Source organism: Coregonus lavaretus (genome assembly GCF_964263955.1).
Source record: "Coregonus lavaretus genome assembly, chromosome: 17".
In the NCBI taxonomy this organism is placed as follows: Eukaryota; Metazoa; Chordata; class Actinopteri; order Salmoniformes; family Salmonidae; genus Coregonus; species Coregonus lavaretus.
In genome coordinates, this window is record NC_140004.1 from 30,104,841 (window position 1) to 30,127,886 (window position 23,046).

General features: G+C 45.7%; 1 pseudogene across 1 annotated transcript in view; it reads left to right on the forward strand.

The window, feature by feature from the left end:
- The window catches only part of LOC311145205 (autism susceptibility gene 2 protein-like), a 119,411-nt pseudogene extending 96,645 nt beyond the window's left edge, over positions 1-22,766 (forward strand). The window contains exons 3-15 of the transcript XR_014615577.1: positions 4,226-4,643; positions 5,268-5,527; positions 9,312-9,571; positions 13,044-13,094; positions 13,305-13,400; positions 14,577-14,648; positions 14,789-14,818; positions 14,971-15,042; positions 15,849-15,981; positions 17,263-17,340; positions 18,893-18,976; positions 19,774-20,038; positions 20,215-22,766. The product of XR_014615577.1 is annotated as an autism susceptibility gene 2 protein-like (transcript). The remainder of the gene's footprint in view (positions 1-4,225; positions 4,644-5,267; positions 5,528-9,311; positions 9,572-13,043; positions 13,095-13,304; positions 13,401-14,576; positions 14,649-14,788; positions 14,819-14,970; positions 15,043-15,848; positions 15,982-17,262; positions 17,341-18,892; positions 18,977-19,773; positions 20,039-20,214) is intronic.
- Positions 22,767-23,046: the final 280 nt, after the last annotated feature.

Here is a 23,046-nt window from a genome sequence, read left to right on the forward strand (position 1 = left end):
CCCTCCTCCCTCCCTCCTTTCCTCCATCTATCCCTCTTTCCCTCTCTCCATCCATCCATTTGTCTCTCCATCCATTCATCCACCCCCCTCCCCCCATCCCTCATTCCATTCCTCCCTCCATCCCCTCCTCCCTTCTCTCAGTGCCACACCAGGCACGTGTACATAAGGGCTAAATCCCCAGAGTACGCAGGCCACAGGAACAACTATAGAAAGATCAATAGTGGCCTGAAATGTCATCTGGTGAACAGTGATGCCAACACTCCCCAAGGGAGTGTCACTGTCAAATCGTGCACTAACCGATGAATTGTCCCTGACCTCTTGTGCACTGAATACAGGAGTATCACTATCTCCACGAGCCCTAACCAGGCCTAGGAGGTACACAGTGGGGCTGTCCTCAAGCCCGGCTTTCTCTCCATCTGTTCCATATGTTTTCATGGCATGTTTTTGTACCCATGTTATGGCTTAATTTGAATTACTATCTTAGATGTCTATTAGTGCAGTTTGGCTTGCCTGCTGAATGAAGGTGTGGGATTTTTCAGGAAGAAAACATTTTGTCCTGAGAGATGAAGGAGAAGTGTAAACCTGACGGTTGTGATTGACTGTGGAACTACAGTTGACAGTCATCAGATTCAGTTGCGAGGAGAGCTCTTAATTATTTTTGGCGGTGACAGTATTAACAGTCAAATGTTGCTTTGGGCGGTAGGTAAGTATTATCAGTTGAAATGTTCTTGTAACGGCATTAAGCCCTGTGATGAAACATGTCAGAGAAGAATTCCTGTCACTTGGATACCACCAGGTCCTCGCTTTACCATCAGACAAGAATACAATCTAAAGTTGTTATGGAATTGGTACATTCTCAACAATAACGAACATGTTGTTCCCTTGATGGTTCACTTCTCATGTCTCTCTGTGTGTTTGCTGTAGGCATATGCCCAACACGGTATGAACCAGATAGTAGCTGAGAGCCATAGATGATAGCATACCGTGTTACCATCAGCCCCTAGGCATACCAGACAGTAATAGGGATTGTTATGTGACCATAACACATTCACAATCAGATCCTGCCCTTCATTAGAATGAGAAGGCAGACGGCAAAACCTGGCTGCGCGTATGTGTTTGTGTGTGCGTGCTTGTGTGCCTGCGTGCATTGTTGTGTGTGCGCGTCTGTGTGTGTGTGCGTGTGTGAAGTGGACGGCCCCTCCCTCGGCCTGGTCTAGTCTGGCAAACTGTTTTAATGAGGAGATAGAGAGTGTCAGGCTGACACATCAGGTCCCCCCTGCCTCCATTACACCCCATTATAATCATCATTAAGATAACCCACCACCGCTCATTGTGTCCTCAGTATTACAGCCTCAGCCGTCCTATTGGTTTCCTTCCTCCACAATGTGTCTAGGAAAGAGAGGGGTTTCCACGGCAACGTCAGCGAAGGGCGACATTTCGACAGAGAATTATTTGCCTTCTCTCTCTCTCTCTCTCTCTCTCTCTCTCTCTCTCTCTCTCTCTCTCTCTCTCTCTCTCTCTCTCTCTCTCTTGGCCCACCCAGACAAGGAGTCCTTACTAAAAAAAATCTAAAAAAGCCATATTATTATACCCAGACCTGAATTCATTTGGAAAGTCGTGACACCTTTGCCTCCCTCGCTGCTCCTGTAAAGGCAAAGGGGGAACTTGTTTAAAATCTCCATAATGCGTTTTATTACCCTTTTATGGGTGTTAGAATCCTTGGAAGATTAAGCGGGTTGTATTAAGCCCTGGATATTCCATTAGGAGTCTGCCTGCTCTGAGGCGCTGAGCTGAGAGGAGCTGAGAAGGTGAGCTCTCACTGGCTGCTAAAGGCTGGAGGCTAGCTCTCATTTGTCACTGGCTGTTCTCTGCGGCGCTCTGCTGCTCCCATGGAGCTGTTTAATTGAGGCTCTAGTAAGCCTTCTTGAATCTCTGCTGCATTAGAGGCAGAAGTTAGAGATGCTTAAAGGGCCATTCAGTCCTAGTCTGTGTTTCTTTCTCTCCCTCTATCTCGATCTGTCTCCATTTTCTCCTTCCTTTTAAATATTTGTTCTCTTCACTTGCAAGTGATATTTCTGTATTCAGAGGGATTCCACTTCCGTGCTGCTTTGCTAATTTGAAACCTATATTTTAGGTTTAATGCGGCTACCACTGTCTTGGTTAGTAATATTGTATTCACCCTGAATTTTTTTATGTAGCTGACTGTGGTCAGGAAAACATGGTGAAATGTGAAACATGATGCCGTTATCACTACTAGCACTTCTTCTGTCATCCACCATTTTGTCGAGCAGGGCTTTTTGTCAATAGATTCCAATTAAAGCCTCCTTGAGATTTATGTTTACTGTGGCTTTATTTATTTAGTAGAAACATTGTAGCCCATTAAAATGTTATGCTCTTGGTACTGAATATGGCAATTCCCTAGAATGATCCTTGTTATAAAAGCTTCTTGTCTTCCCAGGGACCCAGATGAATTGGCTGAGAAGAAGTAGCTGGCTGGGTTCAAAGTGTTTGGCTGTAGCCTCCAGCTTTAGAAATCCCTTGAAAGATCTGGGGGATGGAGACGCAAGGCCATGATAAGGGGCTGTGATCTCTTTTCACAGAACAATTGAAACATAATTATTTAATGCCAGATTGTGTGCTCAGCAAAGCCCTGAATAGTAGTGGCATTTAACTTTAATTAGGTGTGATTTATTCATACTGACTGGTTCGCTCGCAGAAATTGGATCATCTGATTATAGTCAAGCATGATAATGACCTGATTAAACACTTGATAAAACCTAGGGAGGGAAAGAAAAGGGGAACCTTGGGTAGAAGACATGTAGAGGCAGTACGGTGAGGGACGGTGGGAGGCAGGCAGATACACTATATATACAAAAGTATGTGGACACCCCTTCAAATTAGTGGATTCAGCTATTTCAGCCACACCTGTTGCTGACAGGTGTATAAAATCGAGCACACAGCCATGCAATCTCCATAGACAAACATTGGCAGTAGAATGGCCTTACTGAAGAGCTCAGTGACTTTCAACATGGCACGGTCATAGGATGCCACTTTTCCAACAAGTCAGTTAGTCAGATTTCTGCCCTGCTAGAGCTGCCCCAGTCAACTGTAAGTGCTGTTATGGTGAAGTGGAAACGTCTAGGAGCAACAACGGCTCAGCCGCAAAGAGGTAGGCCACACAAACTCACAGAACGGGACCGCTGAGTGCTGAAGCGTGTAGCGCGTAAAAATAATCTGTCCTCGGTCATCTGTTCTCACTACCGAGTTCCAAACTGCCTCTGGAAGCAACGTCGGCACAAAAACTGTTTGTTGGGAGCTTCATGAAATGGGTTTCCATGGCCAAGCAGCCGTACACAAGCCTAAGATCACCATGCCACGCGTCGGCTGGAGTGGTGTAAAGCTCGCCGTCATGGGAATCTGGAGCAGTGGAAACGCGTTCTCTGGAGTGCTGAATCATGCTTCCCCATCTGGCAGTACGACGGATGAATCTGGGTTTGGCGGATACCAGGAGAACACTACCTGCCCCAATTTATAGTGCCAACTGTAAAGTTAGGTGGAGGAGGAATAATGGTCTGGGGCTGTTTTTCATGGTTCTGGCTAGGCCCCTTAGTTCCAGTGAAGGGAAATCTTAACGCTACAGCATACAATGACATTCTAGACGATTCTGTGCTTCTAACTTCGTGGCAGCAGTTTGGGGAAGGTATTTTCCTGTTTCACCATGACAATGCCCCATGCACAAAGCGAGGTCCATACAGAAATGGTTTGTCGAGATCGGTGTGGAAGAACTTGACTGGCCTGCACAAAGGCCTGACCTCAACCCCATCGAACACCTTTGGGATGAATTGGAACGCCGACTGCGAGCCAGGCCTAATCGCCCAATATCAGTGCCTGACCTCTATAATGCTCTTGTGGCTGAATGGAAGCAAGTCCCCGCAGCAATGTTCCAACATCTAGTGGAAAGCCTTCCCAGAAGAGTGGAGGCTGTTATAGCAACAAAGGGGGGACTAACTCCATATTAATGCCCATTATTTTGGCATGAGATGCTTGACGAGCAGGTGTCCACATACTTTTGTAGTGTATTAGCTTTGCTTTTTCTTCTGGACCAACATACCACACATGATTCTCAATAACAGTTAGACAGACACTTCTCCCAGCTTTTTCATTACACCAGGAAATGGTATATCTACCTCCTCCCTTAACGTTCATTGTCTCTTTGTCTCTGCAGTTGTGTCGACGAATGAGAATCCAGAGTCCAAGACTGTCAGCTCGGCCAAAGTATCTGGGCTCCAGCGAAGCCAGGAGCAGAGTAACGAGGTGTCCTTCACCCCGCGTGTGTCCAGCCCCACCCCGGCCTCCCCGCCGACGGGCTCCCCTGCCCCCTCTGCCACCGCGGCAGCCCCCCCTCAGCCCCTCCCCAGGGCGCGGCTTGCCTCCCCGCCCCCCCTCCTCATCAAGAGAGAGTCAAACCGGGCACCGCCCATCCCCACCCCTCCCCTGCTGAGGGCACAGCCCCATCCTTTCCAGGAGCACCGGATCCCTGTCTCGCTCCCTCTCCCCCAGCACCAACACCACGCCAGGCCTCTCATCAGCCACCAACATCTCCAGCATCACCCACTGCAGTACAACAGCCTGCACGACATCAGGTACAGTAGGACCACATCTTATACGTATGCTCTGGTTCTGTTTAGTTATGCCTAGCTCTCTTACATGCTCTGGTTCTGTTTAGTTATGCCTAGCAGTCTTCTTATACTTTATACCTTGCTGATATGACATGAAATGATAAGACATGATACAATACCTCATTGTCTTACGTCAGATAGCGGGTCGATTCCATCTGCACTGATCTGTCGTGTATCTAGCAAAGGGTAATGGGATAGCTCGAAGTAGTTTGGATACAATGTGCTATCTAACGTTAAAAAATATTACCTAGGTGACATTGTCTAATGACCCAATTTCATCCTCAAAACAGACTGAATTAATCAAAGCTAAAACAATAATCATTATCTTGTATACACAAGTGGAATTTCAGGTCAGCACATCACATATACACACACATTCTCAGAATTCATAGACACAGCTTCAAGTCATGTAATAAACCCACTCAAATCCACTGAATCCACAATCTATATAACTCATTGGTCTTTCTTTCTTTCTTTCTTTCTTTCTTTCTTTCTTTCTTTCTTTCTTTCTTTCTTTCTTTCTTTCTTTCTTTCTTTCTTTCTTTCTTTCTTTCTTTCTTTCTTTCTTTCTTTCTGTCTTCTCTACAGTCACAGCAGCAGCAGCGCAGGCCTCCCCAAACACCACCACCTGCCCCCCTCCCCCCACCACCTGAGCGGCCTCCCCTCCTCCACCCCAGCCCTGCCCCTGTCCATAGCCAACCTTTCTACCTCGCACTATTCCTCCCTGCGAAGCCCGGCCCATCGCCATCCGGCCATGTTCGCAACCCCCGCCACACTGCCGCCACCTCCGACCTTACCCACTAACAGCCTTGTGGTCCCTGGGCACCCTGCTGGCACCCCCTACCCAGGTAAGACTGCCCTCCTGACTTCTCTGGCAGCAAGCCTAGTCTGTCTGCCTGCCTTGTGTAGAAACTGGACACGTTCTGTAAAAGCCAGTTAGTGAAAACATTCAGCTATGTGTGTATTCTCCTTGTAGTACTGATATGTTTTCTTAGACTTTGCTCCATAGTTATTTGTGGCCTGTTCTCTTGATAAATTAATAATAAATCAAATCCCATTTTATTTGTCACATACACAGTTTACAGCAGGTATAAAAGGGGAAGCAAAATGCTTGCTCTTTCAACAAAGCAGAACATTAATCAATAATAACAAGTAGTAGAAGTAATAAGAGGTAATAATAATGATCTAATGAGAAATTTGAGAACAAAGGGCTATTCTGTAACATTAAGTAGAAATTCAGCCAATCTACTGTGATTTTCAAGTCAATTGTTGCAGAAATATATGTAAACCCAACTGTACAGTAAAAGCATCCAAGTACAGAGGCAATAAAAATGAATTATGTGATATTAAGTAGACATTAGCATGCCAGGTTACATTGTCCTGTAACCAGTGTTGGGGAAGCTACTCTGAAAATATATTTTACCAAGCTACCAATTACTTCTCACTGGAAGATGTTGAGCTACACTAAAGCTACCTGTAAGAAAAATATAGTTTACTTAACTAAAGTTATGTTGAAAAGTACTTAGTAAAAAATTATCATATCTAAATCTGAAATGTCATAGACTACAAATTGCAAGAACAGATCACTCTGGAGTCAGATGTTAACAGAATGTGTAATTTAGCCTATTAAACACAAAAACGATGTTTCAAGTGAGAAATTGTAAGAAATTCTTGCCTACTTCACCCACCCATATTTTATTTTTGCAAAAGAAGTAGTGTGTAGTTCCAGTAGTTAGCTACACCACTACATGGCAACAAGTAATTAACTAGTGAAAACACTACCAAGATTTGAATTTAGTTCAACTACCACCAAGCTACTGAAAAATGTAGTTAAATTACTAGTTGAACTACATGTAGTTCGTTACTCCCCAACACTGCCTGTAACAAGCGCTGTAACCATTAAATTATGATGTGGTAAGTGAACAAATGTATTACAATTGCACATGCAGTAAAGGAGGGAATAATGGATCTATGTAGGACTATATGATAAAATAATATATATATTATCCCATTACAAATGATGAAGGCATTTTAAAAATCTTGATGCCCCTCCATGTTACTCCAATTACTACTTTTTATCAATGGTAGAGATTTCTCATTTGTATGCTGGTTTTATTTGGCTCAAAACTTTGTTAGTTCTATTTGAGTAATCTGGGCTGAAGAACAGCTTTAAGTGAAATGCCAGAGGATCTTTTCTCCTCCGTGATACTGCATGCTGTCAGCTATCTGTTCTTTTATGGCAAGTCAGGGGAATGTCATGTTAGATACAGTGGGGGAAAAAAGTATTTAGTCAGCCACCAATTGTGCAAGTTCTCCCACTTAAAAAGATGAGAGAGGCCTGTAATTTTCATCATAGGTACACGTCAACTATGACAGACAAATTGAGATTTTTTTTCTCCAGAAAATCACATTGTAGGATTTTTAATGAATTTATTTGCAAATTATGGTGGAAAATAAGTATTTGGTCACCTACAAACAAGCAAGATTTCTGGCTCTCACAGACCCGTAACTTCTTCTTTAAGAGGCTCCTCTGTCCTCCACTCGTTACCTGTATTAATGGTACCTGTTTGAACTTGTTATCAGTATAAAAGACACCTGTCCACAACCTCAAACGGTCACACTCCAAACTCCACTATGGCCAAGACCAAAGAGCTGTCAAAGGACACCAGAAACAAAATTGTAGACCTGCACCAGGCTGGGAAGACTGAATCTGCAATAGGTAAGCAGCTTGGTTTGAAGAAATCAACTGTGGGAGCAATTAGGAAATGGAAGACATACAAGACCACTGATAATCTCCCTCGATCTGGGGCTCCACGCAAGATCTCACCCCGTGGGGTCAAAATGATCACAAGAACGGTGAGCAAAAATCCCAGAACCACACGGGGGGACCTAGTGAATGACCTGCAGAGAGCTGGGACCAAAGTAACAAAGCCTACCATCAGTAACACACTACGCCGCCAGAGACTCAAATCCTGCAGTGCCAGACGTGTCCCCCTGCTTAAGCCAGTACATGTCCAGGCCCGTCTGAAGTTTGCTAGAGTGCATTTGGATGATCCAGAAGAGGATTGGGAGAATGTCATATGGTCAGATGAAACCAAAATATAACTTTTTGGTAAAAACTCAACTCGTCGTGTTTGGAGGACAAAGAATGCTGAGTTGCATCCAAAGAACACCATACCTACTGTGAAGCATGGGGGTGGTAACATCATGCTTTGGGGCTGTTTTTCTGCAAAGGGACCAGGACGACTGATCCGTGTAAAGGAAAGAATGAATGGGGCCATGTATCGTGAGATTTTAAATGAAAACCTCCTTCCATCAGCAAGGGCATTGAAGATGAAACGTGGCTGGGTCTTTCAGCATGACAATGATCCCAAACACACCGCCCGGGCAACGAAGGAGTGGCTTCGTAAGAAGCATTTCAAGGTCCTGGAGTGGCCTAGCCAGTCTCCAGATCTCAACCCCATAGAAAATCTTTGGAGGGAGTTGAAAGTCCGTGTTGCCCAGCGACAGCCCCAAAACATCACTGCTCTAGAGGAGATCTGCATGGAGGAATGGGCCAAAATACCAGCAACAGTGTGTGAAAACCTTGTAAAGACTTACAGTAAACGTTTGACCTGTCTGTGTCATTGCCAACAAAGGGTATAGAAGTATTGAGAAACTTTTGTTATTGACCAAATACTTATTTTCCACCATAATTTGCAAATAAATTCATTAAAAATCCTACAATGTGATTTTCTGGATTTTTTTTTCTCATTTTGTCTGTCATAGTTGACGTGTACCTATGATGAAAATTACAGGCCTCTCTCATCTTTTTAAGTGGGAGAACTTGCACAATTGGTGGCTGACTAAATACTTTTTTTCCCCACTGTAAGACTTGAGCAAAAGGACGTAAGATGTTCATATTGAAGCTGACTTTTAGTTCTACTATTATGTTAATCTTGCAATATTTACATATTATTGTAATATATCAAATTTAGCAGAATTGTGTCTTTATGTGATTTTGTCTCTGTATAAGATACATTATTGAGGTAAATTATTCTTTATTGATACTATTTTCATGTTTATTGTACTATAATACAGAGTGCTTGACTTGGACTGAAATAAAAATGCCGGTACTCAATTTGGGTGCGAGTACTATTTATATTTAGGTGCAGGAGCTCCATAATACTTTTGAGCTAATATTCTATAAGAGGAACAGGAGCTCAAGCAGTAGAACATTTGAGGTGCCGATACTCAGCTCCGGTGAGCTTCTGCCCAAGTCAAGCACTGGTAATAGTAATAGTAGTAGCTATGATATGTAGCATTAGTGGAGGGAGAGTCTGCTGTGTTTTCTGCTGAGGTGACTCTTGGTTCTCTCTTGTCTTTAGATACCAGCCTGTTGATATCATTCAACCAACCAATCATGTATTGCCAGCCTCATTCGGGGATTCTGATTGGCACATTGTCACAGGCAACTCTCTTACCACCCCCAATGAGTCCTCACGTAGAAAACCCTCACAGCATGAGCTGGAGAAACAGAGAATGCCAGGTGACTATTCTTTCTTCTCTTCTACCCCGTTGTTAAGACTGACTGGCGCTGTGCCTTTCTTGTGTCTCCCTTTTTCCCCCTTTTCTCGCTCTCCTTTCTTGCAGAGCATGACCTCCTGCGGCAGGAGCTGAACAACCGCTTCCTGGTTCAGAGTTCAGAGGGGCGGAGCCGGGGGCCGTCCTCTGCGGGGTCCCCGCTGGCCCCTGTGTCACTCCTGAGGGGAGAGTTTCACCAACACCAGCACATGCATCAGCACCAACACACCCACCAGCACACCTTCACGCCCTTCCCGCCCAGTCTGCCCCCGGCCACCATCATTCCTCCGCCCACCGCACCCCCCATGGTGCGTACCCCAGCCAGAAATGTGAGGATAAGTAAATCTCCAATATAGTACCTCGACCGCCCCTCCTCTTCCTCGTCCTAGTCACCCCAACCGCCAAACGTTCATCCCCCTCCAACCGATATGGCTTAGAGCCTGCCCTCCTTCCCTCCCAAACATATGCTATCCAATCTCCCCTCTGCTGGTTGGGTCTCTTGGTCCTCTGCATACTGTCACAGGGACACTGTAACAGTGTGTTTTTACTGAGAATTGAGGAACAGGAGGCAGGGGCACATCTAGTCATCACTACAGCCCCATAATAAGGACACGATCTAACCTGTCATCTCCCCGCCACAGTACACATGATTGTAGTGGTTCATCCTCAATGCTGAAACCAGACATAATACTACAGTATGTAATAATAGAGATTATGCTTTGGGACCAGGGTTTTACATGCGGGTTAGCCTTTATAGAGGGCTGAGCTTCAAACACATTACAATGCACAAAGGCTCACTATATGCCCCTTTCCTTTACAGCACAAGGGAAGCTTGCCAAGCCAATGTATGTCAGTACAGTTGATTCAATGTATTCATCATTCTCTCTCATGACATACATTTTGCTGTTTCAATTTTTTGTCCTGGAACAAAGGAGACTGATTGAAGGGAGTGTTTTTATTGTTTTCATATGGATGTGTTTTAAATGTTTTTGAATGTTCTGATTTCCCTGCACCGCAACAGAAACAAAAGGGCCTGCCAACAGATGTGTGGCGTGACTGCGGTGCACTGGGGGCTAATGTTCTGCAATGACAAATTCAAAGCCTGTGGTTCATTGCAGATGAAAGGGTGTGACGTCATTCGGACTGTTTTGATCATGTATAATTGCTTCAGTGCCTTTTCAACTGCTATCAGACAAGGCATCAGACAGCATCGAGTCAGCCATCGAGTCAGCCTTTGAGTCAGCCTTTGTGTCAGCCTTTGAGTAAGCCATCGAGTCAGCCAGGGGCAAAACATTGACAGCTCTAGATGGGAAAAATTTTCACCGGAAAAGTTATGAGTATTCATCCATCATTTGGAATTCAATAGCAATCTGAGAAATCCATTCAGACAGGACTCCCATTTGTGCCCTTTCAGCATTAGTGTAATAGACATAATCTATCATGTCATGACCCCTAATTAAGAGGCTAGGGCCCGTTTAGCGCATGGGGCTTTGCTGCTTTGCTTTGTGGAATCTAACATGATCCCTGTATGTTAGAAACGCCAGGAAAAGGGCTTATCTTATTTACATACAGTATACAGCTATCTGATAAGAAGTCAGGGAGACTGTTTAGATTGTGAATCGCTCCGTCAAAAAGCATGTGTGCTGCTGTTGTTATCTTCTTCTGTCTGCAGCTGATCCCTTCATTCCTCTATATGTCAGCCAGGCATTCTGTTTGAAGATGAAGAGAGAGTTATTTCCTCATCTTGCTAATGCTGTATGGCTTTGTGCGCTCACATCTCTATGTTGTGTCTGATGCATTGTTGTTAGAATGGGATTTAAGACTGTTAATGTATTCTGTTTTATTGAGACTGTGTTTTTACTTAACCCATGTTGTTTTTCTCTCCTCTCCTCCCTCCAGCAACATTGTTGTTTCACTTTCATTTTACTGCTTGTTTAGAGAGGCAGGAGTAATGTTGATGTTCTGGGTGTTTTTTAGTGTTTGTCATGAAGTGTGCAGTTGGATCGGTCCAGCTGTGCTCACTTTGAGCGCTACATGTCATTTCAACTATGTAACGGCCCTTTGCTAATAGCTGTACTGAATGCAATTATGAATCCTCTGTATTGGTTTATTGTTCTACGCCATCAAGCAGCGGGCCTGCCAAATGGCAACACTCACTGTCTATTTTCCCCTCTGTCTTCTTAGGGAAAAGGAATATCATCAATTGTTTAAAGATGAAATACTGAGCTTTAATTATCCAAAGCTGTTTACAATAAACCTCTGACAGGCCCTGTAAATTACAAAGCATGAGTTTTATAGACAGCCATAAAGCCACCAGTGAGTATTACTCCCCCAGTGTAAAACATAAAACAGGCCTGTGCTTCAGAAGGAAACGAGAGAGTAGAGGGGGAAAAGGAGAGCGGACCGGTTTAATGAGCTTGGAAGCTGCCTCAGCGTTTCCACTCAATAGGGTGTCTGTGTTTGATTTGGGCCAATTATCGCCAGCAAACACAAACACAAACCCGCCGCTGTGACCGTTCTCTGTGGCGGATGTTGAATGGCCCCGCTTCGCTGGCAGGCCCAGGCCCAGTCAGAGGAGCTATGCCTAGTGTGTTGAGCGAGAGAACCGCCTCCTTTCCCGCCCATGTCGAAGGAGGGAGACACACAAACACACTCACACACAGAATGAACTGATTCGTGTGTGTCTCGTTTTTCCTTTTTTATGTAAACCCAAACCAGCGGCGGTTTGTAAAAACACTCACAAAAGTACCTGCAAATGGGTTGTCTATTTATGGAATAGGAAGAAGCAGGTTTCAAAATAGAGGAGCAGTCTTGGTTTACATGCAGTCACACAAAGTCCCCATTCATACATGGGAATACGCTCTCTCTCTCTCTCGCTCTCTTCTTGTCTGTAGGCCCTCACTAACTGACAAATATGTAAACTAGAGTCCCGTGGCTTGGCCTCATGACCAGATACTGTATATGAGGCTATAGTCTTTCTGTTGAAATCCATTATTCTATTAGTATGCTTCGGAAAATGTTTAACTATATTAAGTTGAGTCTTTGAAAATTGAAAATGTAGTCTACCCAATTCAATTTCTCCTATAAAAGACTGACTGCTCGTATACCCACAGTTATATGATGTTACGCATAGAAAATTGGCATGTCTCTGAGATTTCTCTCTCTGAATCGTCACACACACTAAAATGGCAACCCCCCTATAGTATGTATGTGTCTCTGTGTGCTCCATTTCCATAACAGAGATCATTGTAAAACCCTACATCTGTCACAGCCAATTAGTTTCACGTCTCCAAATGTTCCACCTAATAAGAAACATAACTCAATCTTCTCGTTTTACACTGGGGCCTTTTTGTAAGGTAGGGAGATCTCCCCCCGCCCAAGTATTGTACTGTATCTAGGCCTAACTCAATGGCTGTTTTTCTGTGCTGCAGACAAATTGGAAAATCATGTCTCTCTTATCTTGGCAGTCCATTTGATTAGTCATATCGCTGATGATTTAACTTCTTCTCAATCTGCAGTCTGGCCGGCCAGCCGCACGCTAAAGGGAAAAAAAACATGACCCCAGAAGGCTGAGTGTTTCCTTTGAGCCAGCTGCTGTCAGACTTCCTGGGCTTTTGATCTAACTGATGTTGTACTGAACTTCCTCTCTCCTGTGTTGTTCTATCACTGAATAGGTGTAATGGGGTTTTCTTGTATTCCTTTGATGGTCTTTAGTTCATAGATGCAGAGTTCCTGTTATTGTTATTGGTCAGTTTGGCAGAACTGACGTTTTACTATTTTCTTCCCCATTCTTTTTTCCAGTTCGACAAATACGCTCCAAAACTGGACAACCCATTCATTAGACATTCAAATGTAAGTAAACTATTTATTTCCTTTCAACTTCTATCACCATGCTTTTAGCATGTTTTCTATCAAATATTTACTGTGGTTAGATATTTGAAATTATGAGAAAATATCCATTTATTCTTCTACACATGTTTAAGTATGTCTGAATGTTGTCTCTATGCGTCTTGTTGTAATCTGTTTTAAGAAGTGGTTGTGTGTCTCCTCTCCTCCATGCAGTTCTTTCCCTCCTACGCCCCCACAATGCCAGGCATGCCCCCGCTGCTCCCACACTCAGGACCCTTCAGCTCACTGCAAGGAGCCTTCCAGCCCAAGGTTAGCCCCACAGACCTGCACACACACGTATGCATTGCGCACACGTACACAAACACACATACACACAGTACACATGCGCGCATGCACACACCCACACTCACACATACACACACACACTCATCCACTCACATAAAGACAAATATATTGTACTACGCACACAAACACACACACAAACTCATTCACTCACACAAGACAAAAACACCACATACACATACACACACACATAAACAAACACACATGCATTTCTTTCACAAACACACCCGCACTGGCAACTTAGCATTCTGCTCATCATCACACCCAAGAATGAGAATAGAATTAGGGGGCCTGGATAGCACCAACTACTTCCTTTACAGTCTGTGTACAGGGCAGCAGGCAGCTGCGTTTCAAGTGAACCAGCCTGACAAATCTGCTCCTGCTGATTTTTTCCCAATAATGGACTATGCAAACAAGGCCTGTCTTTAAGCTGGCGGGCCTGAACTACCAGCCACCATGCCGCGCTGCACAGTGCAGGGGGAGATAAGCAGCCGTGTGTGTATATGTGTGTGTGTATATGTGTGTGTGTGTGTGTGCGTGCGTGTGTGACAATCGGGGCCTGGCAGGCGCCCAATAGGCTCTGACCCTGTTGTAAGCCACCAATCAAAGCTGGCCTAAATCCCCTGGTCTTATTCCCTACAGGCTCTATAATGGAGGTATTTTGTTTCCTGCCTCCAGATGGTTAGAGTACAGTACAGTTAGCCCCCTCCATCTCTCCATTCACCACCTACAGCCCCCCGCTGGGCACCACTGAGCATCAGGAGAGGGGTTGGAGGATGGAGCGTGAAGGGTGTAGGGTGGAGGGTGTGGTGCTAGGGATCACCTGGGATCACCTAGTACTCTGGGATGGATTAAGATGGCTGATCTAGGCATTCTGGTTATTCTAGACCTCAAAGACAGAGATCTATAATTTGCTGTCTTGTTGATTATGTACTGGAGACAGCATAGGAGTGATAGTCATTGACGTCACATACAGTTGCTTGCTGTGCAGGGTCTCTTGGTGTGAATCAATGCAGAAGAGGCAATGTCTATTGTTGGTGTTGTGATTCTGTGCAAAGTTAATTTTTCCACCATCTTCATTTTGTATCACTCTGTCTTTCTCTCCTCCATTGCTCTCTCTTCTTTATCTATCCTCTCTTTTAGTCGTCTAACCCCATAGACGTAGCATCCCGTCCGGGGGCAGTACCTCACACACTCCTACAGAAGGACCCACGGGTACGTAGCCTACTGCCACTGTGTTGTCCCTCGAAAACACTAAGCACATGCTTTATGCTGTACAATAGAGATGAATGAAATATAGATGATTGTGGCTGTGGGTTGATTATGGTTCATATTTTCTTCTTTCAACAACACAGGTATCAGATCCTTTCAGGACATCAGTCAGAGTAAGAGATGGTTTCATTTGTCTTCCATGCACTGTCAAATCTACTGCAGTACCAAGTACCAACATGTCATAACATTGAGTAAATTCTACAGTATCATCGTGTCATAGCGTTAAGGTTTTGGGTTTAACCTACAGTAATTTGCTCACTTCCAGAAACCTGGCAAGTGGTGTGCGGTGCACGTCCAGATCGCCTGGCAGATTTACCACCATCAGCAGAAGATGAAGGTGAGCTAGCTGAGTGTGTGTGTGTGTGTGTGTGTGTGTGTGTGTGTGTGTGTGTGTGTGTGTGTGTGTGTGTGTGTGTGTGTGTGTGTGTGTGTGTGTGTGTGGGGCTGTGTGTGTGGGGGTGTGTGTGTGTCTGCGTCTTAGGAGGAAGGAGGCCAAGGGAAGGGAGGGGAAGGAGGGATGTGCCTGATCCTCTGCCAAATGTTTTAATTTCCTAAGTATTCCTCTCTTTCTATGCCTACTTAGGCAGCGGCCATTCTGGTTGTGGTTTGGAAGACACCTCTTGTCTCTGTCATAGGCACCCTGTCCTCATGGGGTTTAGTGGGCCTAATCAGCTTACACTGATTTTGTTATGACACAGTGGGTATGTGTTGGGGATCTAGAGGCATTATTTATGTTGTCGCCCCACTCTGATCTCACATAGTGATTATATCACTGATTATAGCAGATTAGAAGTCCCTCCTTGACTATGAAATTACTGGCGTCAATTATTGTTAATTACTACATTTGCAAACACTGACAGTGCCACTTTGTTTATTTTCTTTCTCATCCTCTACCTTTTCTTTCCCTTTTATCTTCATCTTGCTCTCTGTCTGTCTGTCTGTCTGTCTGTCTGTCTGTCTGTCTGTCTGTCTGTCTGTCTGTCTGTCTGTCTGTCTGTCTGTCTGTCTGTCTGTCTGTCTGTCTGTCTCTGTCTGTCTGTCTGTCTGTCTGTCTGTATGTCTCTCTCTCTCTCTCTCGCTCTCTCTCTCTCTCTCTCTCTCTCTCTCTCTCTCTCTCTCTCTCTCACCCCTTCCCTCTAACAGCAGATGCAGGTGGACCCTCACAAACTGGACATGAATGGAAAGCTGGACCTGTTCAGTCGTCCCCCCGCCCCAGGGGTGTTTCCAGGGTTTCCCTACACCCACGACCTGGCACGACCCATGTTCTCCTCCACAGGTCAGTACAGGGCTCATCGTCCTCTACCCAGCACAGGGCACAGAGGGACAGGTCACAGGGCCTTTAGGGATATTCTAGTTTCAGATCTGAACTTTTCATTTTTGTCTCCCATTGACATCTATAAGTGAGACACAAAAGTCCGGCTCTCAAGTCAGAATACCGCCCCTACTGCCCATAACCACACAATTCTGGTGATGTGGGTGCCATGCCCAATCTACCGAAGCCCATAGTACCTTTCAGGGCTTCAGGCTGAATTCTGAGTAGGCCTACTGTTGTCCAATAAGAGTGTAACTCTATGCATATAGACAGTTGTTTATTTCCTCGTTACCTGTCACATTGCTCCACACCGGTAATGACACACAGTACGTTAGTGTTCAGCTGTGTTCTATTCTTCTTTAACCTAGTTGAAGTGCTGTTTTTGTAAATGTTGTCCTAGACATGTGATGAGGCCATGAATATGGATGCTTCCCTATGGATGCTTCTCTATGTGTGCGTCCTAAATGGCACCCTATTCCCTACATAGTGCACTACTTTTTGTCAAAAGTAGTGCACCATGTAGGGAATAGGGTGCCATTTGGAACACACTTATTTGTGATAATTGACTGGTAGAACCTGCCTGAAGGGCAACATGGAGGCGGGTGCCCTTTAGCTTGTAATTATGCAGTATTGTGTCATGAATTGGCTTGTAATTGGCTCGTTCATTAAATATGGGTGAAGAACATTTTGTAAAAGAGGTCAACGTCTGTTCATAAAAAAGCGCCCCCTATCCTAAATGCATATACACGTACGTGCGCACACACATCCACACACGTGAGACTATTGAATATTATGGTAATTGCTGTCAAGCCTTTCTCAGCCAACCACTGTTAACCCTATGAAACATCAAATGTCCTTCACTGTATTTTTGGTGGTTTGTCCTCTTTCTAGATGCCTAGTTAGAGGTTATGACAGATGACTACTGATGCCACTATCTGAGTGGACACACTGAGATGACATGGTCTGTCCTCTCTCTCTCTCTCTCTCTCTCTCTCTCTCTCTCTCTCTCTCTCTCTCTCTCTCTCTCTCTCTCTCTCTCTCTCTCTCTCTCTCTCTCTCTCTCTCTCTCTCTCTCTCTCTCTCTCTCTCTCTCTCTCTCTCTCTCTCTCTCTCTCTCTCTCTCTCTCTCTCTCTCTCTCTCTCTCTCTCTCTCTCTCTCTCTCTCTCTCTCTCTCTCTCTCTCTCTCTCTCTCTCTCTCTCTCTCTCTCTCTCTCTCTCTCTCTCTCTCTCCCTCCCTCCCGTAGGTTCTGGCCATCCGGCCGCCTCCCCGTACGGCCACTCCCCCCACCACAGCGGCTTCCTGCCTCCCAGCCACTTGGCAGGTAAGTGGAAGTAGCACCACATTTTACATCTAACTTTTTCTCTTTCTCTCTCTTTGTTGCACTCATATAGAGAAGACTACTACAGTCACATTTGTTGTTTGGAAAATAAGTTACGTTGAAGGTTATAATAGGGATATAGAGGTTCTTAGTTGGTTAGTGAAGCCATCCTGTTGTTTCTCGTACTGAGTTTAAGTTTAGGGCTGTGTAGAGAGACCTCATGAAATCTATCCCTGTGATTCATAAAAGATACCCTTGAATTACCCTCCTGCCTGTACTGTAATGGAAGGAAGGCCACTCTGGGCTTGTTAAGGTCGTTTTTCTAATTCCCTGACTTTATTTTCCAGCCCCTTTGTTCAAGGGAAGGTTTTTTACTGCACGACATTTCATATTGCCTTGGACAGAGGCAGATGGCCTCAGCAAATATGCCATTTTACCTTGAGGCTTCTTTCTATGGCCTCTTCCAGTTCTGCTCATCTCTTTCACAGACAGAGTAATGAAGGTTTTGTTTTATTCTGTAGTTCCCATCAAATATGTTGTTAGGCTTCAGTGCAGCAAGGTCATTTCACGGGATAAGCTCTTGAGTCAATCCAATTTGAGTTTATAAACACCTGGTGCACAGGGGAGAAACGTTGAGGAATTATGATACCCCTCAAAGATTTTGGGTGAAATTCCTGCCCAAAGAACTAATTGAAGTGTGACTTGGCAGGAAAAAATATGTTCTAGCTGTTGTTTGCTGATAGATTGACAAACTGTTGTATTGCATTCACCACAGAGTGGAAGTCTTTCAAAACTAGATTAAAGGATCATTCATCATTGATATAACATTTTCCAATATTTATTCTTACTCAGTCTTGAAATCTTTGATAAGGTTGTCTCCTGGTTCCTCAGGTAGGTATGCATACCTTTCCATTTTGAATTCCATGTAAACTGTGACCAGGTTTAACTAAGGCACTCATAATAGAAAAGGTGCTACGTAGAATGATAAAGGCTTCTTTGGCTGGAACCATTTTTGGATCCAGGTAGAATCTTTTCACCCAACGAAGAACCCTCAAAGAACCCTTTAACCTGGAAACATACAGCCGAAGATCCCTATGGTTCTAGGTAGCACATCTTTTCTCAGAGTGTGCAGGTTAAAATGGAAGTATGAAACACTGAAGCATCTCTAAGGCCTACTCAACAAACATTCTCCATTAAAGCAGCAGTGTGCCTGACTGTTGGAGACCTCCAAATCCCCTGTCCGATTGTAGTCCAGCTCCAACCTAGACCCCATCATACTCAGTCTCCCATCAGGCAGTGCTTCCCTAGCATCAGGGTTAGAGATTAAAGGCTCCGCTCCATTATGGACAGTGTGGGAGTAAATCCAGTGTCCAAGAGGTCTGAGAGGCCAGAGCAGGCAGCAAGCCTTGCTAGCTAACTACATACAGTAGGATTAGAGGAAGGAGGATAGCAGCGCTAGAAAACCCACAGCTCCGCTTGTAAGAGAAAAGCTGAGTGGAACGAGTGGTCGGGCTCCTCCAGCCAGCTCAGCTAATCCCTGTTTGGCATTTTGCAGATCCTTTCAGTCGCTCCAGTACCTTTGGCGGCCTCGGCAACCTTTCAACCAGTGCCTTCGGAGGATTAGGCAACCCCTCGCTTGGTAAGCGTCAGCCCCCCGCCCCCCCCATGGGCCAGGGAGGAACGAAATCAAGGCACTTAGTTCTGCATCAAATGCCAAAATAAAACTAACGCAGGGAGCAACAAAAAGGCAGGCAGCACAGCTACAGCACAGCTGCAACACAGCTACAGCACAGCTCCAACACAGCTCTCTCTCTGTCTCTCCATCCACCCCCCTCCCCAGTAGCTTGGCTTTAATCTGACAGCAACACTGCCAAGCACACAGCACTCATAGGCTTTCTGTTTGGTTGCTATTCATGTATTAATTATTCTACAAGCCCCCTCATCGCCACTGTGGAGGGCTATCTCTCTCTCTCTCTCTCTCCCTCTCACTCTCTTATTCTCCTCTGCCAAATAATTTGCCCTGTAGCGAAATGGATTTCAGTGAAATAGACACCCTGTGGAATGCTAAGGTCTCCCCGGCTTTTCACAACCCTCACCCCCAGAGGGTAATTGAGTCCCCCCCCCATCCGCCCCCTTTCCAGGGAAAAGGCCCTGAGAATGAGGAGTGAATGGGGGGAGCAGAGCAGAGTAGGGTCCGTGGTTCAAGCAGCTAGAAGTGCAGATGGAGAAGCCATTAACCTGGCCAGTCTTTGTAAAGCAGAGCTGCTTGCAGCAAAAGACCGCTCAGAACTCTCAGGACAAAGACAAAGCTGCTTTTGTGTTGATTTTCTTTTTCTTTCATTCTTTCCTCTTGTCTCTCCAGCTTATGTTGTGTGTCCAGGAGGGAGTTTAGTTTGGTTCGCTTACACTCTTTTCTCCCTGTCGCCTCTCCTTAAGGCTCCAACAGTGTCTTTGGCCATAAAGAGGGCCCAGGGGGCCTGCCAGGCTTCGGCAGCCCCCACCATGACACCTGGAACAGGCTCCACCGGACCCCACCCTCCTTCCCCACCCCTCCACAGTGGCCCAAGTCTGCAGACACGGAGCGCAGCAACTCAGTCAACAGCCACGAGCGTGAGAGAGAACGAGAGCGGGAACGGGAGAGGGAGCGAGAACGGGAGAAAAGAGATTCATCCATCAGCAAAGAGGAAAAGGATAAAGATAGGTATGTAGTTTATATGAATACAATTCAGAATTATTTCTATTAGTTGTAAGTAACACAAGTGTTTGTGTTAATTGAATGCACATTTTCATGCACACATATTTCCAACTAAAGGAAAAAAAACTCCCTTCTAACCTTCTGATAAATACATATTTTTATTTTGTTTGTGTCCCTCACAGAGATTCGATTGACCGTAACCGCCACTCCAACCGTTCATCCCCTGCGTCGGCCCCAACCAGCTACCAGATCAGCAGCCTGATCCGCTCTAACAGCCAGAACTCCAGCGACTCGGGTCGCCACCACAGCGGCAGCGTGGACCGGGTCCGGGAGGCAGAGAAGGAACTCCCGGAGCGCCACCGAGAGGTGGCCATGTTGGGGGAGGTCAAGGTGAAGGAGAGCCGCTCCCCTGGAGGAGGGAAGGAGGTGACAGACAGAGACAGACGCTCCTCAGAAGACTCCATCAAACCAGCCCACCGCACGCCCTCCCCCTACTCCAAGGCTGTCCTATCTGAAACAGGCATGAAGATGGCTGGTGGCCCCCCACCCACGCTACTCAAGGACGGGGATAGGGACAGGAAGGAGGCTCGTCCATCCTCCGGGGGGGACCTGCTGCTGCACAAGGTGAAGAACGACATGAAGATCAAGGAGGAGCGCAAGGAGGACCAGGATGTGGTGGTGGTGAGCTCCGAGCCTGCCCCTCAGCCTGCTCCTCCTCCTCAGCCTCTACCTCCTCCACCGCCCCAGCCCGGTCACCACCACCACCACCACCCTCCTCTGTCCCAGCAGCCCCCGCCCCCCTCCCCACGCTGCAGTGAAATGCCCACCCACGGCTCCCTGCACGGGGTACACATGGCCCACTCCTTGCCCCTCTCCATGAGCGCCATGCACCAGATGGGAAGTCTCAACGTGCTAGACCGGGCTCGCATGGCTCCCTTTATGGGGGTGAGCCCCCTGGCTGCTGCTGCAGGGAGGGACCGGATGCCCCACCAAGCCTTCCCCTGGGACCCACTGAGGGAGGCCTACCGCAACATGGACCTGCAGCGCAGGATGGACTTCCATCTGAGGGCGGAGCAGGCCCAGCGCTTCCCCAGCATGTACGAGCAGGAGCGGGCCTACCGGGAGAGAGAGGCCCACGACTACTCCCACCACGAGCACCTGCTGGAGGTACGGCGGGAGCATGAGAGAATGAGGCAACAGGCAGAGGAGAGAGAGCGCCAGCACCTGAGGGAGGAGCTGGACCGGGCACGGCTCCACCAGCTGCACCAGTCCCCCATGGAGGGACACCTGCCACACATGCCCCCTTTCATGCCCCACCTGGGCGGCATGCCCTATCCCAGACTCAGCCCCTCCACCGGACACAATGGCCTGCTGAACCGGACGCCCCCCACTGCTGCACTTAGCGCCCCCCCTCCACTAGTGGCAGCGGGGAGCGCCAGACCAGCCTCCCCCAGAAGGACTACCCCCCTCACCACCCAGGACCCCCGAGATTACTCCCCCTCCCGCAACCCCAAAGAAGTGGAGGCACGGTAGCTTTACATACAGACAAAGGACATGGATGCTTAAAAAGACTCACTCCCCAATTTGGAACCTTCTAGAGAGAACAAAATGCACTGCTTTACAATGGAGAAAGGCATTAGTAAACGAGGAAACAGTATGATTGTACAAAGGAAAGATTTGTAAGGTTGAAGAAGCACATGCCATGATTTTATTTTACATGGACAGGCTGATGAGGATGTTGGTTAGAAGAACTTGAATCAAAAAGTATGTGTACGCTCGTTTCCGACTTAAAATTTGATAGTAATATATTCATCTAATACCTTTTTCGATTTTGAGCGAAAAGTGAGATTCTGATTAAAATGAGTTTGTACATTTTCTATCCTCGTTCCATGTATAGACATCATTTTTATGGATTTGTATTTTGTGCATTAGTCTCTTATTTTCAAAATCCCAGTCCATTGTGAGCTCCACAGTACAGACTGGACTTTTTACCCTTACAACAGTAATGTAACCTCATGGTACCTGGAAATACTCATTAGTGATAATGTACGAAGTTACATTAAAGATTTGTTGCGTTTTATTTGCTTTGCCTTTGAGATATGCAGACAAATATATATTACGAGGTCTTTGTTCGGTCTCTGTAAAGAAAATTCATGTAAATATCTTGTTGATATTCCTTGCAGCAAAATGTAAATTTATTAGGCTTTTTAAATGTTTCTAGAAAAACAAATGAAATCAAAACTGAACCACTTGCCAGTTGGAAACCATGGTAATAGACTAGCCTGTCCAATGGGAGGGAAGGAGGGTGGGCATCAGAAGGGGGCTGGAATGATCATCTGCAATCTATGCAAAGAGGCGCTGAGCACCCCGATGGAGAGCCACCTGGAATGGAATGGACACTGTTGGATATTGTTGATTCAGTGAGAGGAACTTGGAATAACTCAACATGTTTTTCTTTCCAATGATGGTCAATGGAATTATAAACCTACTGACTTCCCCATTACAGAGAAACTGTACCAGAAGCTTACATACAGCCCCAAAATGAATTGACAGCAAAAGAAGACACTTTTGATTGGGCGGCAATAGGACTTTCTCTGTCGACCGTTGTGGTGTTGTGCAGTTGTTGTTTTTTAGACTTGTATACAAAACAATTAGAGTTTTAGGCGTGCAAAAAAAATGAAAACGAACATTCGTGATTTAAAATTGTACGGAATAAAGTTTGGACCTAATATCAGCAGTATGTTGCTTTTTATTCACCTGAATGATCATTCTCTGAGACCAGGGTTACTGGATATAACCCCTCCTAATTGTAGAATGGTGATATAACAATAATACACAAATCACTAAAGGAAACAGTTTTTCATAGATTTGCCAATACTGCCAGTGTCTTAGCTGGCTCATTTACATTTACATTTACATTTTAGTCATTTAGCAGACGCTCTTATCCAGAGCGACTTACAGTTAGCACATACATTATTTTTATCGAACCCACAACCCTGTTTGCATAATGTAGC